Source organism: Euprymna scolopes, chromosome 18, assembly GCF_053919585.1.
Source record: "Euprymna scolopes isolate OS-2025 chromosome 18, ASM5391958v1, whole genome shotgun sequence".
NCBI lineage: Eukaryota > Metazoa > Mollusca > Cephalopoda > Sepiida > Sepiolidae > Euprymna > Euprymna scolopes.
This window is the reverse complement of record NC_136499.1, coordinates 2779367-2797301: the sequence shown is the minus strand read 5'-3', so window position 1 is coordinate 2797301 and position 17935 is coordinate 2779367. Positions and strand designations below refer to the sequence as shown.

At 24.0% G+C, this 17935-nt stretch overlaps 1 protein-coding gene across 4 annotated transcripts in view; it reads right to left on the bottom strand.

The window, feature by feature from the left end:
- LOC145297482 (calcium-dependent protein kinase C-like) overlaps positions 1-17935 on the bottom strand; it is a 731210-nt gene that overhangs the window by 416413 nt on the left and 296862 nt on the right. The gene's annotated exons all lie outside the window — the stretch shown is intronic.

Here is a 17935-nt window from a genome sequence, read left to right as displayed (position 1 = left end):
TTTTTCTTTTTTTCTTTAGATATGTGTTCATTTGTTTTCCTGCCTTGTCTGTTATAGAGTGTGGTGTCATCAGCATATATACCCATCTCACAAACAATTTTGTCTGGGAGGTCACTTATGAATATTAGGAATAATAAAGGTCCAAGGATAGACCCCTGATGCACTTCCGTATTTATAACAACCTGGATTTTTCTCTTATCTAATTATGTTAAGTATTCTACCAGTGATACCATATGATCTGATTTTCCTAAAGACATTCATGCCATACCCTGTCAAAAGCCTTAGATATATGTAGAGCTATCGCTCTACCCTCCCCTGCTTTGTCCAGTGAATGGTATATATGTTCAGAAATTACACTTAGGATGTCTGCCGTGGAACGAGCCTGCCTAAATCCATATTGTTGGTCGGTCAGAAGTTTAGCATCTGTAAGGTGATGGACCAGAGCTTGGTTAATTATGGACTCAAATATTTTGGCAAAAAGTAGGAGGAGGCTAATGGGGTGGTAATTTACTGGGTCAGTTCTTTCGCCAGAATTCTTGAAAACAGGTACAACAGAAGCAGTTTTCTAGAAGGCAGGAAAGCAAGATTCATTAAGGCATTTGTTGAAAAGTTTGGAGAGAACTGGAGCTACTTCGGCAGAGCAATTTTTAATAGCATAGCCGGGATGAGACCAGGTCCACATGCTTTTGAAGTGTCAAGATTTTTTATGATAGCATGCACCTGAGAAGGGTTGATTTTCAGATCATCTAGTGTGGCGTCTGTCCACAAAGGAAAGTCAGGGCGGGGGTGTTTAGCAGGGTCCAGTGTGGAGTTGGAGGCAAACCGACTGGCAAGCATGTTAGCCCTTTCGGTTGATGAGCAAACAAGCTCATAATTATTGGATAGTGGGGGAATTGTTGATTGCCCATTATTTACTACACTGTTGTAATTTTCCAGAAGTCACGGGTTCCTAATTTCTGTGCTTCAATGCGTTTTTTGGTGGTTTCAGTTGCTATTTCTTTCTTAGAGTAACTTCTGGCTTGTATATACTTCTTTCTGTTTGAACTGGACTTATGTCGGTTAAATCTGCGGTATTGCTTATTACATTTTTTTTTATTGTTATTGCTTATTACATTTTTTTTTTATTGTTATTGCTTATTCAATTTTTTATTATTATTACTTATTCAATTTTTTTATTATTATTACTTATTCAATTTTTTTTATTATTATTACTTATTCAATTTTTTTTATTATTATTACTTATTCAATTTTTTTTATTATTATTACTTATTCAATTTTTTTATTATTATTGCTTATTCAATTTTTTTATTATTATTATTAAATTTTTTTATTATTGCTTATTCAATTTTTTTATTATTATTACTTATTCAATTTTTTTTATTATTATTACTTATTCAATTTTTTATTATTATTATTAAATTTTTTTATTATTATTATTCAATTTTTTTATTATTATTACTTATTCTATTTTTTTATTATTATTATTAAATTTTTTTATTATTATTATTCAATTTTTTTATTATTATTGCTTATTCAATTTTTTTTATTATTATTACTTATTCAATTTTTTTTATTATTATTGCTTATTCAATTTTTTATTATTATTATTACTTATTCAATTTTTTATTATTATTATTCAATTTTTTTATTATTATTGTTTATTCAATTTTTTTATTATTATTGCTTATTCAATTTTTTTATTATTGCTTATTCAATTTTTTTATTATTGCTTATTCAATTTTTTTATTATTATTACTTATTCAATTTTTTTATTATTATTACTTATTCAATTTTTTTATTATTATTACTTATTCAATTTCTTTTATTATTATTACTTATTAATTTTTTTATTATTATTGCTTATTCAATTTTTTTTATTATTATTACTTATTAATTTTTTTATTATTATTACTTATTAATTTTTTTATTATTATTACTTATTAATTTTTTTATTATTATTACTTATTCAATTTTTTTTATTATTATTACTTATTCAATTTTTTTTATTATTATTACTTATTCAATTTTTTTTATTATTATTACTTATTAATTTTTTTATTATTATTGCTTATTCAATTTTTTTATTATTATTGCTTATTCAATTTTTTTATTATTATTGCTTATTCAATTTTTTTATTATTATTGCTTATTCACTTTTTTTTATTATTGCTTATTCAATTTTTTTATTATTATTACTTATTCAATTTTTTTATTATTATTGCTTATTCAATTTTTTTATTATCATTATTAAATTTTTTTATTATCATTATTAAATTTTTTTATTATTATTGCTTATTCAATTTTTTTATTATTATTACTTATTCAATTTTTTTATTATTGCTTATTCAATTTTTTTATTATTATTACTTATTAATTTTTTTATTGTTATTGCTTATTCAATTTTTTTATTATTATTGTTTATTCAATTTTTTTATTATTATTACTTATTAATTTTTTATTATTATTGCTTACTCAATTTTTTTTATTATTATTACTTATTAATTTTTTTATTATTATTACTTATTCAATTTTTTTATTATTATTGCTTATTCAATTTTTTTATTATTATTATTAAATTTTTTTATTATTATTGCTTATTCAATTTTTTTTATTATTATTGCTTATTCAATTTTTTTATTATTATTGCTTATTAAATTTTTTTATTGTTATTGCTTATTCAATTTTTTTATTATTATTACTTATTCAATTTTTTTATTATTATTGTTTATTCAATTTTTTTATTATTATTACTTATTCAATTTTTTATTATTATTGCTTATTAAATTTTTTTATTGTTATTGCTTATTCAATTTTTTTATTATTATTATTTATTCAATTTTTTTATTATTATTGTTTATTCAATTTTTTTATTATTATTACTTATTCAATTTTTTTATTGTTATTACTTATTCAATTTTTTTTATTATTTCTTATTCAATTTTTTTTATTATTATTGTTTATTCAATTTTTTTTATTATTATTGCTTATTCAATTTTTTTTATTATTATTGCTTATTCAATTTTTTTATTATTATTACTTATTAAATTTTTTTATTGTTATTACTTATTCAATTTTTTTTATTATTTCTTATTCAATTTTTTTTTATTATTTCTTATTCAATTTTTTTTATTATTATTGCTTATTCAATTTTTTTATTATTATTAAATTTTTTTATTATTATTGCTTATTCAATTTTTTTATTATTATTGCTTATTCAATTTTTTTTATTATTATTACTTATTCAATTTTTTATTATTATTATTCAATTTTTTTTATTATTATTACTTATTCAATTTTTTTTATTATTATTTCTTATTCAATTTTTTATTATTATTATTCAATTTTTTTTATTATTATTATTATTCAATTTTTTTTATTATTATTACTTATTCAATTTTTTATTATTATTATTCAATTTTTTTATTATTATTGCTTATTCAATTTTTTTATTATTATTACTTATTCAATTTTTTTTTATTATTATTGCTTATTCAATTTTTTTTATTATTATTGCTTATTCAATTTTTTTATTATTATTGTTTATTCAATTTTTTTTATTATTATTATTATTCAATTTTTTTTATTATTATTACTTATTCAATTTTTTTTATTATTATTCAATTTTTTTATTATTATTGCTTATTCAATTTTTTTATTATTATTACTTATTCAATTTTTTTTTATTATTATTGTTTATTCAATTTTTTTTATTATTATTGCTTATTCAATTTTTTTTATTATTATTGCTTATTCAATTTTTTTATTATTATTGCTTATTCAATTTTTTTATTATTATTGCTTATTCAATTTTTTTATTATTATTGCTTATTCAATTTTTTTATTATTATTACTTATTAAATTTTTATATTATTATTACTTATTCAATTTTTTTATTATTATTGCTTATTCAATTTTTTTATTATTATTACTTATTAAATTTTTTTATTATTATTACTTATTCAATTTTTTTTATTATTATTGCTTATTCAATTTGTTTATTATTATTACTTATTAAATTTTTTTGTTATTACTTATTCAATTTTTTTTATTATTTCTTATTCAATTTTTTTATTGTTATTACTTATTCAATTTTTTTATTATTTCTTATTCAATTTTTTTTATTATTATTGCTTATTCAATTTTTTTATTATTATTACTTATTAAATTTTTATATTATTATTACTTATTCAATTTTTTTATTATTATTGCCTATTCAATTTTTTTATTATTGCTTATTCAATTTTTTTATTGTTATTATTGCTTATTCAATTTTTTTATTGTTATTATTGCTTATTCAATTTTTTTATTATTGCTTATTCAATTTTTTTATTATTATTACTTATTCAATTTTATTATTATTATTATTATTCAATTTTTTTTATTATTATTACTTATTCAATTTTTTATTATTATTATTCAATTTTTTTATTATTATTGCTTATTCAATTTTTTTATTATTATTGTTTATTCAATTTTTTTTATTATTATTGCTTATTCAATTTTTTTTATTATTATTGCTTATTCAATTTTTTTATTATTATTGCTTATTCAATTTTTTTATTATTATTGCTTATTCAATTTTTTTATTATTATTGCTTATTCAATTTTTTTATTATTATTACTTATTAAATTTTTTTATTATTATTGCTTATTCAATTTTTTTATTATTATTGCTTATTCAATTTTTTTATTATTATTACTTATTAAATTTTTTTATTGTTATTACTTATTCAATTTTTTTTATTATTATTGCTTATTCAATTTGTTTATTATTATTACTTATTAAATTTTTTTGTTATTACTTATTCAATTTTTTTTATTATTTCTTATTCAATTTTTTTATTGTTATTACTTATTCAATTTTTTTATTATTTCTTATTCAATTTTTTTTATTATTATTGCTTATTCAATTTTTTTATTATTATTGCTTATTCAATTTTTTTATTATTATTACTTATTCAATTTTTTTTATTATTATTACTTATTCAATTTTTTTTATTATTATTACTTATTCAATTTTTTTTATTATTATTGCTTATTCAATTTTTTTATTATTATTATTAAATTTTTTTATTATTATTGCTTATTCAATTTTTTTATTATTATTGCTTATTCAATTTTTTTTATTATTATTATTAACTTTTTTTATTATTATTACTTATTCAATTTTTTTTATTATTATTACTTATTCAATTTTTTTATTATTATTATTAAATTTTTTTATTATTATTATTCAATTTTATTATTATTATTATTATTCAATTTTTTTTTTATTATTACTTATTCAATTTTTTATTATTATTATTCAATTTTTTATTATTATTATTCAATTTTTTTTATTATTATTACTTATTCAATTTTTTATTATTATTATTCAATTTTTTTTATTATTATTGCTTATTCAATTTTTTTTATTATTATTACTTATTCAATTTTTTATTATTATTATTCAATTTTTTTATTATTATTGCTTATTCAATTTTTTTATTATTGCTTATTCAATTTTTTTATTGTTATTATTGCTTATTCAATTTTTTTATTATTGCTTATTCAATTTTTTTTATTATTATTACTTATTAATTTTTTTATTATTATTGCTTATTCAATTTTTTTATTATTATTGCTTATTCAATTTTTTTATTATTGCTTATTCAATTTTTTTATTATTATTACTTATTCAATTTTTATTATTATTATTACTTATTCAATTTTTATTATTATTATTACTTATTCAATTTTTATTATTATTATTACTTATTAATTTTTTTATTATTATTGCTTATTCAATTTTTTTATTATTATTATTAAATTTTTTTATTATTATTGCTTATTCAATTTTTTTATTATTATTACTTATTCAATTTTTTTTATTATTATTACGTATTCAATTTTTTTTATTATTATTACTTATTCAATTTTTTTTATTATTATTACTTATTAATTTTTTTATTATTATTGCTTATTCAATTTTTTTATTATTATTAAATTTTTTTATTATTATTGCTTATTCAATTTTTTTATTATTATTACTAATTCAATATTTTTATTATTATTACTTATTCAATTTTTTTATTATTGCTTATTCAATTTTTTTATTATTATTACTTATTAATTTTTTTATTATTATTGCTTATTCCATTTTTTTATTATTATTACTTATTCCATTTTTTTATTATTATTACTTATTAATTTTTTTATTATTATTGCTTATTCAATGTTTTTATTATTACTGTTTATTCAATTTTTTTTATTATTATTGCTTATTAAATTTTTTTATTGTTATTGCTTATTCAATTTTTTTATTATTATTGTTTATTCAATTTTTTTATTATTATTGCTTATTCAATTTTTTTATTATTATTGCTTATTCAATTTTTTTTATTATTATTGCTTATTCAATTTTTTTATTATTATTACTTATTCAATTTTTTTATTATTATTGTTTATTCAATTTTTTTATTATTATTACTTATTCAATTTTTTTATTATTATTGCTTATTCAATTTTTTTATTATTATTGTTTATTCAATTTTTTTATTATTATTGTTTATTCAATTTTTTTATTATTATTACTTATTCAATTTTTTTATTATTATTGTTTATTCAATTTTTTTTATTATTATTGCTTATTCAATTTTTTTATTATTATTGCTTATTAAATTTTTTTATTGTTATTGCTTATTCAATTTTTTTATTATTATTGCTTATTCAATTTTTTTATTATTATTGTTTATTCAATTTTTTTTATTATTATTGTTTATTCAATTTTTTTTATTATTATTGCTTATTCAATTTTTTTTTATTATTATTGCTTATTCAATTTTTTTATTATTATTGCTTATTCAATTTTTTTATTATTATTGCTTATTCAATTTTTTTATTATTATTACTCATTAAATTTTTTTATTGTTATTACTTATTCAATTTTTTTTATTATTATTGCTTATTCAATTTTTTTATTATTATTACTTATTAAATTTTTTTATTGTTATTACTTATTCAATTTTTTTTATTATTCCTTATTCAATTTTTTTATTATTATTACTTATTAAATTTTTTTATTGTTATTACTTATTCAATTTTTTTTATTATTTCTTATTCAATTTTTTTTATTATTATTGCTTATTCAATTTTTTTTATTATTATTGCTTATTCAATTTTTTTATTATTATTGCTTATTCAATTTTTTTATTATTATTGCTTATTCAATTTTTTTATTATTATTACTTATTAAATTTTTTTATTGTTATTACTTATTCAATTTTTTTTATTATTTCTTATTCAATTTTTTTTATTATTATTGTTTATTCAATTTTTTTATTATTAATACTTATTCCATTTTTTATTATTATTGCTTATTCAATTTTTTTATTATTGCTTATTCAATTTTTTTATTATTGCTTATTCAATTTTTTTATTATTGCTTATTCAATTTTTTTTTATTGCTTATTCAATTTTTTTATTATTGCTTATTCAATTTTTTTTATTGCTTATTCAATTTTTTTTTATTGCTTATTCAATTTTTTTTTATTGCTTATTCAATTTTTTTTATTGCTTGTTCAATTTTTTTTATTGCTTATTCAATTTTTTATTATTGCTTATTCAATTTTTTATTATTGCTTATTCACTTTTTTTATTGCTTATTCAATTTTTTTTATTGCTTGTTCAATTTTTTTTATTGCTTATTCAATTTTTTATTATTGCTTATTCAATTTTATTATTATTGCTTATTCACTTTTTTTATTGCTTATTCAATTTTTTTTAATAAACGGACGCAGCAGAAAACATCTTTCAAAGATGATTTTTTTTTAGAAAGTGAAATTCGGATTTCGAGACAAAATGTTTAGCTGCGTTACATTTTTTTTTTTTCATGATTATCAAGCATCCATTTCATAACGTTTTTAGAACCTTGAAACGAGATGGTTCTTAAGCAGATGCTATTCACCAAAAAAGACCCCGCCAAAATTGAAAAAATAAAAATTATGCTTCACAAATTTCACTGTATAATAAGAAAATATTTCATCGATTAACCTTAAATTTATTTTTTGTGGTCGATTTAGTTTTTGAAAACTTAATAAATTCTGTTGTAAAATAAAACAAAAAACATTATTTAGACTGCCATTTTCATCTTGGGCGATTTTTTTTTTTTTCATGTGAAAATAAGAGTAAATGTCCGAGCAATCCAAATGAGTGATTCTCCTCTCAAATTCCAAAAACACAAATAAAAATGAAAACCAAAAAAGAGACTATGTATATCGTTAGACTTTTGGCTAGAAACAAAGTTTAGTTTATGCTAGACTTCATCTTTTCTGGTTTGGGTTAGTTAAAAAAAAAAAAATCCTTCCAGATGGAGGCAATTCTAATTTTGTCCCAATTTTTTTTTTTTTTTTTTTTTTTTGAGAGAAAGGGGACTGGATTTTCCCCTATATTAAAAGCTGACCCTGTGCCAACTTTGCAGGTTTCGTTTTTAGAAATGTCCATGTATTTGTCTGTTGGTTGGTCTGTCACACCTCAATCTGAAACATTTTTATTATTAAATATAAACAGAATGAATGTGTTTAAAATACGCATTTGTAAAAAAAAAAGTTTCATGCTTAACTTTCAAATAGCACCACTTTTGGTTTGTTACGCTTCAAATGAAAATTGAATGGACGTATATCACAAATAGCAGGAAATTAAGAAAAGATGGCAGAGATGACGTCTTCAAAGACGCAACACTTGAAATGTTCAAACCAAAGCAAAAAAAATAAAAAATTCTGTTGTGAAAATGACACAAAATATTCATTCAAATGATTTTCTTTGGAAATCCATTTTTTTTCTTTTTTTCTGCCAAGTTTACAAATAAACTGATTCATTGGATAATTACAACGTCTCATTTTCTTTCTTTTTTTTTAAAATGTCTCCCCCTACTCGGCTCACAACTGAGCAACAAAAATATCTGCCAAACAGGGGAGGAGGTGGAGATTTCTGTAGAAATATAAATAAATGCCATATCAACCCTTCTCACCCCACCCCCCAAATTAATTACCTAAGTGTGTATTGACGTTAATAAAAATAAAGTAAAAATAAATATGGACTTATGTGATAGACCGTATGTGTGTCTGAAAACCTATTCTCAGGCAATTTACAGCAAGGAATGTGAAGTTTAGTAAGATTATGTGTTTTTTCCATTTTTTTTAATGCTGAAAAAATATGCCTAAAGAAATGGATCTATCCACGCCTCTATCATACAAAATGTAAACTAGTTGAGCAACAAGTTTAGAAGGAAACCTACAATATAACACCAGTCTTTCTTTGCTAGGATTTGTATTATTTATATTATTCAAACTATTCTTCTCATTTTTGATATTATTTTCACAGCGTTTTGGCCAATGTAATATTCGACCTTCTTTATATGTGCTTTGACAAACTCAAGAATCTCATTATCAGATAAATCTATCGTTATTTTCATAGCAAGTGCTCGTCTGAGCTCCAATCTATGTTCCGTTCCTTGACAAACTTCCACGAAAAACACTCATCTAGCTGAAACCACTAAATATGGATTTCATGAAAAAAGCTTTTAAGACTACACGCCTGTAGAACTCTCTTCCATTTCTCTGCTTTCCAGCTAACTACCATTTTGTCATCTTCAAGTCCAAAGTAAACAAGTTCTTGATGAGCCGTCCCCTTAAGTAATCCAATTTACCAAATACTAACAATTACTATAATATTGTCCCATTGACTACCATACACTCATTAACACTTATCCTCGAGTGGCCTTTGGGCCTTGATAAATGGTGACTCCTATGTAAAAAAACAAAAAAAAAAAAAATAAAAAACACAGTACTCAAGTAATAACCAGTTCTAATGAAAGTCTTCTAGGGGATTAAGATTCAATGCAACAATACTAATACAATTACAAATTACTCGGGACTTCTACTTTGTCATGGCTGATGGAACAAGAACAAGTTACTTGCGTGTATTAAATAAAAGAAATTCCATACCATTCCATTTTAATTTGACACCTGACGAAGATTAGAGATCACATCGGTTTGACATTCAATTTAATGCTGGGTTTTTTTATTGTTGAATCCAGTAATTTTGGAAAAAAGTTTTATATTTCAAATATTTGTTTGGTTGTTTTGTTTTATAGTACGTTCAAATTTTGCTCATTAGCACATAAACTCAATACTAAAATTTGGAGAGGAATCCTATGTATGAAAAGGAACGGTTGAAAGGATATTCCAAAAGAGGTCCAGGTTCGAAGAATAATACAGAAAAAACCTTGATAGTTAGATGCATATATGCATATGATATAATCTATAAAAGATTGATATCTAAATGTCTGTAGTGTAAAATCCAATATGGAAGTCGCATTCAAATTTTGTCAACTTCCTGTATGACCGTTCTTGTTTAGTTTGACTTCTGGATAAATCAATGTGTACAACTATATATATATATAACATAGATAATAGATATATAGGGAGAATAGATAGCGATCACAGTGATGTACAGTGAACTTGAATGAACAAGTATAGAGTTTTATTGCAACAAGATAATTCTTTTATCACAAACATACAAACTGTTTCTTTTCCATTTCGTTGAAATCCATACTTGCAAGAATTAGGTCGACAATATCTTGGAGTAAAAAAAAAAAAAAGATTAAACCTATTTCATCTGTGACTTTAAACGGTTCTGTTTTTTTTATTGTTGTTTTTTTGATGCCATCAAATCAGGTGCCATTTCTTGGTTCGGCACAGCTGCTTCCACTAAGGCTGGGAATTATCAGATTCTGTTGTGAAGGACAGGAAAAAAAGTATTGAACTAGTTTATTGATTTGCAGTCACAACATGGGATATTCTAGCTTTGTACGTCGTCGATTCTACCAAGCATTGTTGTGAGCGTCTTATCGGATTCGTTGAGCAACAGAAAGAATTAACTATTGATTACAACCACAATCTAAAGAGAATCGTTGTCCAAAAAGAATTACATATATACAGAAGATGCACCAAGTGTGAATTACATTGAAAGATTTTACTTAAACGTCTGTAAACCTACAAAATAATTGTGTTTGGCCTTCCATTATTGTCTTTGTATTAAGATCAAAAGAGTTCTGTGTTTGTGAGTGATCTCCCTTGCTTGTTTTTGATTGGAAAACAAAGGTGGTGGTTTGGATAAACGGCTGTGTGTCTTATGATTGAAGTTATGTGAAAAGTAAACTAACACTTAACCCATTATGATCTGCTTGAACTAATTCGTTCAGTTGTAAAATGAATATAATGGCATAAATAAAGTGGGAATTGATTGGATAAATTTCTAAAACATATCTAAGAACGCTGTCATGTAAAATGAAGTTGTCAAATGGAATCTTATAAGTAGGATTAATATTTCATACTCTTAAAACGGTTTTGTTTTTACTAGTGGTGGGACGATTAATCGGAATCGTTAATCGTAAGAATCGTGTATTTTGGGAGGTATCAGAATCAGAATCGCATCGTTAAAAAATACCTTAATTTTCCGATTCCTTCATTACGATTCTTTTAGTCTGATGTTGAAAAAAAGAAAAAAATTTCCTGATATTTCTAACCGCAAGAGAAATAAAAAGAAAGCAAAGAAATTCATTATTAACAGGGCAATGCTTAGTGCCTCTCCCTTACAAGGTTCATTCATTCAGATCTATTGTGATCAAAACTACAAAAGAGTTAACTTGAAAAGAAGTATGCAGGGCTCTACATTGCGAGTAAAAATAAAAAAACGCTTATCTTTTTGGCGATTGTTTTTTTTTTACTGACAAATCTAATAGTGAATGAAAATGCTTTTCAACTTATATTTTCTTAAAATAAAACGAGCAAAGTCAAATTATTTAAACAGTAAAAGGTTTAATAGAACAATATACTTTTTTTTTCTTTTTTTAAAAGAAGGCTTTTGAAAGAAATATCTCTAAAATGAAATTGATCACGTTGTATTATTTCGCAAAGTTTTGACAGTAGTCGGTTTCTTTTGAAGTTTCAAAAAAATTGACCCCATACCTATCTCTTCCAAACCTAAAGTTATTAAATAACCCCTTCGTTAATTTAAGGGTAATTAATTCAATTCAGTCAAGTTTTTTTTTTTTAATTTCATTGAAATAAAATCCATTATTTTTTTTTTTCTCCAGAAAGATAAAACCCTGAATTTGATTATATTAAAAGCAGAATAATATAATCTTTTTTCTAGAATTTTAAATTGAAAATTAAAAGTGTTTTGCGCAGTTTTTTGCCGAACGAAAAAGAAATTAATATATATATATTTTTAAAAGGTTTTGTAATCAATTAATTTTTATGTCTAAATAATATTTACGATTAATTAAATAATTTCATTTTAAAAAGTATTTATAAATAGAATTTTACTAAGGACTTATAGTTTAGCAATATTGAACCGCATCAACCATGTGCGAATTGAACACAGTCAACCAAAAAAAAAATTCAAAAGAAAATGCGGGTTTGTATTACTGTACACATAGATTCGAAAAAGTTGTCAAAAAACAAATATATAACAAATAAATGTTATCAAAGGCAAGATAATTTATTTTTCTACCTAACTGGATATATTTTTCGGGTTTTTATTCAAAGTAACATGTTTATTCAGCTCGAAAAGCATACAGTGTTTACCGATGTATTGGAAAATTCAAAATGGCGCCCGACACTCTCTTTAACACGGTAAGTTCAGGAAAAGATGTTATAAATAATAAACTATACAAAATACTGCTAGAAACTCGCTCAATATATGTTACCGTGACATATTTTGACATATATTCGGTGTTTTTTTAATAGTATTTTGTCTAGTTTATTATTTATAACACCTTTTCCCGAACTTACCATGTTAAAGAGAGTGTCGGGCGCCATTTTGAATTTTCCAATACATCGGTAAACACTGCATGTTTTTCGAGCTGAATAAACATGTTACACTGAATAAAAACAAAATAAATTACCCAGTTTGGTAGAAAAGTAACTTATCTTGCCTTTGATAATATTTGTTTGTTATATATTTGTTTTTTGACAACTTTTTCGAAACTATGTGTACAGTAATACAAACCCGAAAATACATATTTGCATTTCATTATGTAAACTTTTATACATTGGTTTCAAAAATTAAATTCTATAAGTTTTTTTTGTTAACTACCGGTTGGTACAATTTACCGCCCCATCCCTTTATATTTTTTCTTTTTGTCTTTTTTAGCGGATTATTTTCAATTAATTATCCAAATAAGTGACTAGCTTTAAAACAAATTTTAATAGTAAATTATTTGTTTACAGATAAACTGAATTTTCTAATATGGCCCAAAGTCCAAAAAAAAGTCTTTTTGAAGATGATGAGTTGAAAGCCATTTGCAAAGTCTGTCAAATTAAAATATCGCGAGGAATAAAACCATCTAACATGACCACAACCAACATGTTAAAACATTTAACTATGAAGCATCCAAATAAATTGGAGGAGCAAAATAAAAAAGAAAAGGAACAAAAAATTACCAACTAGTCATTTAGAGCAGTTTTATTAGTGAGGGTCGAAATCGCAGTGTCTTTTTTTTTTTTTTTTTTTTTTTTTGCCTACGTCACCATCTAGGTGTCACCATTTTTTTTAACCCTCCTTAACTATATTACTATATTGACCAATTTCTACTGTACACTCTTTAACCCTTATCCTTGAGTGGCCTCTGGGCCTTGATAATGTGGTGATGCCTTTGTAAAAAAAAAAAAAAAAAAAAAAAAAAAAAAACTTAAAAGAGTAAATACAATATATACAACTAAAAAAATAATTTTTAAAAATGCTGATTCCATTCATGAAAAATTCTTTTAACTAGAAATTAAAACTTAGGTAAAGATAGCTGACTGACAGCAACAGGAGCACTGGTTAACTACTGAACTACGTGGAAAGGTGTGAGGGGGGGGAGGAAAAAAAAGGAAATTAAATGATGATAATAAATTATGATAACCGTCTTTGAAAGGCACTAAACTCCTAAAATTTACTTCTTTAAAATTTTAGGCGGCACTCCCCGGCGATTTGAAAGCACTCTCCCTCTCTCTCAAAAAAAAAAAAAGATTTAATTTTAAAGTTTGGGAAAGATATATTTATTATAACCAAATTCCTGTATGAAGACTGGATCTACTTTATTGGACGTTAATTTGTAAGATAAGTAATTTTTCAATGTTTAATATGTTTTTAAAGTTTCAATTATCAATTAAATTTTTTTAATTGCATTTATTTTTCAATTTATTTTAAAAAAAAACAGGGTTTTAAATGTATTTTTCAAGGTAACAAGCTTCGAAAGAAGTCTAATAAAAAACAAAAATCACTTAATTTTTAATTTCGACAACCCTGAGAATTTAATTATTAAAAAAATATTGAAATGTGACATTTTTTTATTTAACATTTCTATTAGTTCAATTAATTTTCTTTCAATAATTCATTTCACTCAACAAACTTCACCATTTTTTTTTTTTTTTATCTTTTTCTGTAATTTTGGTAATTATGTTTGCTCAATTTTATCTAGTATTTCATTTGTTTTTTATAGTGGTATCATTTTTATATGTGTTCCTTTGATATACCCTATTTCAAAATTAGTTTGGCTAAACTTATTCTTCACGTTAGAAACAACGTGTAAAAGCAATGAAAAAGTAAGAAAAAATAATAGGTGTTAACTACTCCTTGTGAATTATGGAGGTCTGAAGAACTGCCGTCACAAATACAACTATCAATAGCTAATCAAAAAATCGTTTTTGAAATTCCTTTAATTGTAACTTTTCGCTATACCTACCTTTTGGTATAAAACACAAAAACTTTCGATTAATGGTATTTCTCATATATGGTCGTTAACGTTGGAAAGATTATTTTGTATCTACGGCGCCATGTCACGTGGTATATTGTTTTTTTTTTTCATTACGCACGTTCATTTATAAATTATTAAATCAAATATTTATCTTTTTTATATTTAATTAGTATATATTTTCTTTCTCTTCCGCTATATTTTTTTTATTTAATTCATTAAATCTGTTAATTATGAGGACCAAAATAATGAATCGTGTGTATTTATTCTCTAATTTTCTTGTTTTTGTTCTGTTATATAAATTCTATTTTATTTGTTTTTTCTCTTAAGGATAAATTCAATTTTCTTTGAGTGTTTTTTTCTGTATTCCAATTAAGTAAAATAAATTTTGCTAATTTTTCCATTTAGTTTACTATATAATAATTTTATTTAAACTAAAACACGACGGTGTAGACATAAAATATCTCTTCCAAAGTTAGGGAACATATTTGGGAACTACCGACCATAAGTATAAAACTACCTGGTATATTTCAAAACAATAATTCCCTAGGAATCGTACTTGGTATCGGAATCGTTAATCAATATTTTCCTGGAATCGGAATCGTATAAAAATTAGGAATCGTCCCAATACTAGTTTTTACTTTTCGAAGGAAATTGAACAGTGAGAATGGAAGCATTACTCTTAGAAAACGTTACTCTTTCAAAATCTTTTTCATTCTCAACATGATTGACCCTTAGCTATCATCTTCTCATGTCTATTTGGGAGAAAAATAAGTTTTGCCTTTTAAACTCTGATTCTCTCTCCTCTGATCTCGAGCGCGTGGTTCAGTGGGGGAAGATGTGGCTGGTTACCTTTAATGCATCCAAAACCAAACTCCTATCCTTACATCATCAACGCTCTGATCCCCATCTGGCATCAATTGTGATGGATGGCTCTCGTCTGGGTGAGGCCCCATGTTTTGACAAGCTTCTGGGTTTGACCTTTACTCCTGATCTGAAATGGAACACGTACATCAAGTTTGTTGCCAAGGTCGCTTGAAAGATGGTGGGATCCTTCTACCGCTCCAGAAGATATCTCACTACTGATGCAATTCTCTATCTATATAAAAGCCAAGTACGTCCAAGGATGGAATACTGTTGCCATATCTGGGCAGGAGCTGCTAAAAACAGCCTATCCTGCCTTGACAGAGTACAAAATAGACTTCGTGGCTTAGTGGGGGATGCCCTTTTCTTTTCCCTGCAACCTCTCTCCCACAGAAGAGACGTTGCGAGCCTATCCTTGTTTTATCGTTATTTCCATGGCAGGTGCTCGTTTGAACTCCAATCTCTGGTCCTCCCTCGCCAATCTTTCACGAAAAACACCCGTCTAGCTGAATCCACTGTGAAAAATTTCCCCCACTCTATATCTGTGCCTAAATCAAAACGCGGATTCCATGAACAAAGCTTCTTTCTTAGAACTGCACGCCTGTGGAACTCTGTTCCGTCTGCCTGCTTCCCTCTGGACTACAACTTGGATGTCTTCAAGTCCAATGTTTACAAATTCCTAATGAACCGCCCCCTTAAGTAAACACTTCATCAAATCTCCACACTAACGTAATGTACTTGCAATAACCCTTATCCCTGAGTGGCTTCCGGGCCTTGATAAGTGGTGATCACTGTGTAAAAAAAAAAAAATCACATAGAATAAAATGGTTGGAGACGAACTTACAGATAGTAGGGCATGACATAACCAGCTAATTAATTGGATCGGGCCTCTCTGAACTGCAGTGAAGCTGAAGCGGCATGTTCCAAGGCTATAAATAACCACATAACTTGGAACGCTCCGTAGCCAGTCCATGAACTGCTCAGGCACCAAGATTACATTGTAAGGTATCATGGGTCGTCATCCACAACCTAAAGGTTGCCATGTTTTTTTATTGTTGTAGAATATCCCTGCGCATGGGATTGTAGTTGGCAAATCCGTGGCCCTACTAACAGGGCAAAAAGAAGCACTTATAAATGGACAATTTTGCTTAAACGTCTGTAAACCTATATATTAATTGTGTTTCTCCCTCCATTAGTGTTGTCTTTGTATTGAGATAAAAAAACAGTTCTGTTTTTTTTATTTTATGTTTGATGTCTGTGGTATGGTCTGACAATCGGCATTCTGAGGTCGCTCTGTCTCCGCATCAGAAGAATATGTGTCAAACAGAAATTTTGCTAGCGAACGTAGGATAGGACTTGGGTCCTTTCTTTTAGGAAAATCTCAAACTTTCTCTGTGAACAATATTTAGTGAGCATGATTATAACACTGCCAATAAACATGTACAAAATCAAAGGGACATAATTCGTCCCAGCTCAATGTAATAATATAAGTATAGAAGCCTCTGTTCAGTCTCAAAAGATAACGGATACCCCCTGTAAAGGTAGCTGTTTGTGAAATTATGAGGCAAGAGTTGTGCAATCTCCAACCACATGTCTTCTGAATCAGCACTGCTTGGTTCCAGTGGCAAGGAAAAATCCAGGATGACTAGAAACAATGCTGAGATAAGCAGAGAGCACATATAGCACCTGGAATTCCTAGCTGGTCACATATTTTAGTACTGACCAGCTCAATATTGCTAAACTTTGGTGATCTAACGAGAACCGGTGTGTCAATGTGATTATGCTGTATACAGCTATATAAGTATAGTTTTCTTTATATATGACCAGCCTGGGTGCCTGGCATTGTCCGGGTGTTTGGAGGTGGGTTTTGAGAAAAAAAAAAAAAAAAAAAAATGGTAGTAGGCAGGCAGGTTCGAACCCGTACCACGAAGGAGGAAAAGAATGTGGGGGGGAAAAAAAAATGTGACCTGTTTGCTGTTGCATCCATCGCCAAACCGGAAGTGATGTAAGTTTAAATTAAGGCTAGACAATCGAAAAGAGGGGATGATTTTCGAAAATATCGGCAAAAAAAAAAAAAAAAAAAAAAAAGCAACCCCTCCCTGAAGAAAAGCGCCCAGTTGAGGGTGATGAAATTAATGCTTTGGGCCAATTTTTTTTATATTTGTCGAGCTTCAAAATGATACCAGTCTTGTGAAAATCTGTCACTTCTGTCGAAAGTTTTTGACAGACATACATACATTTAAACAGACAAGTGAGATTTATATTATAGAAGACAGAGTTTTTTTTTTT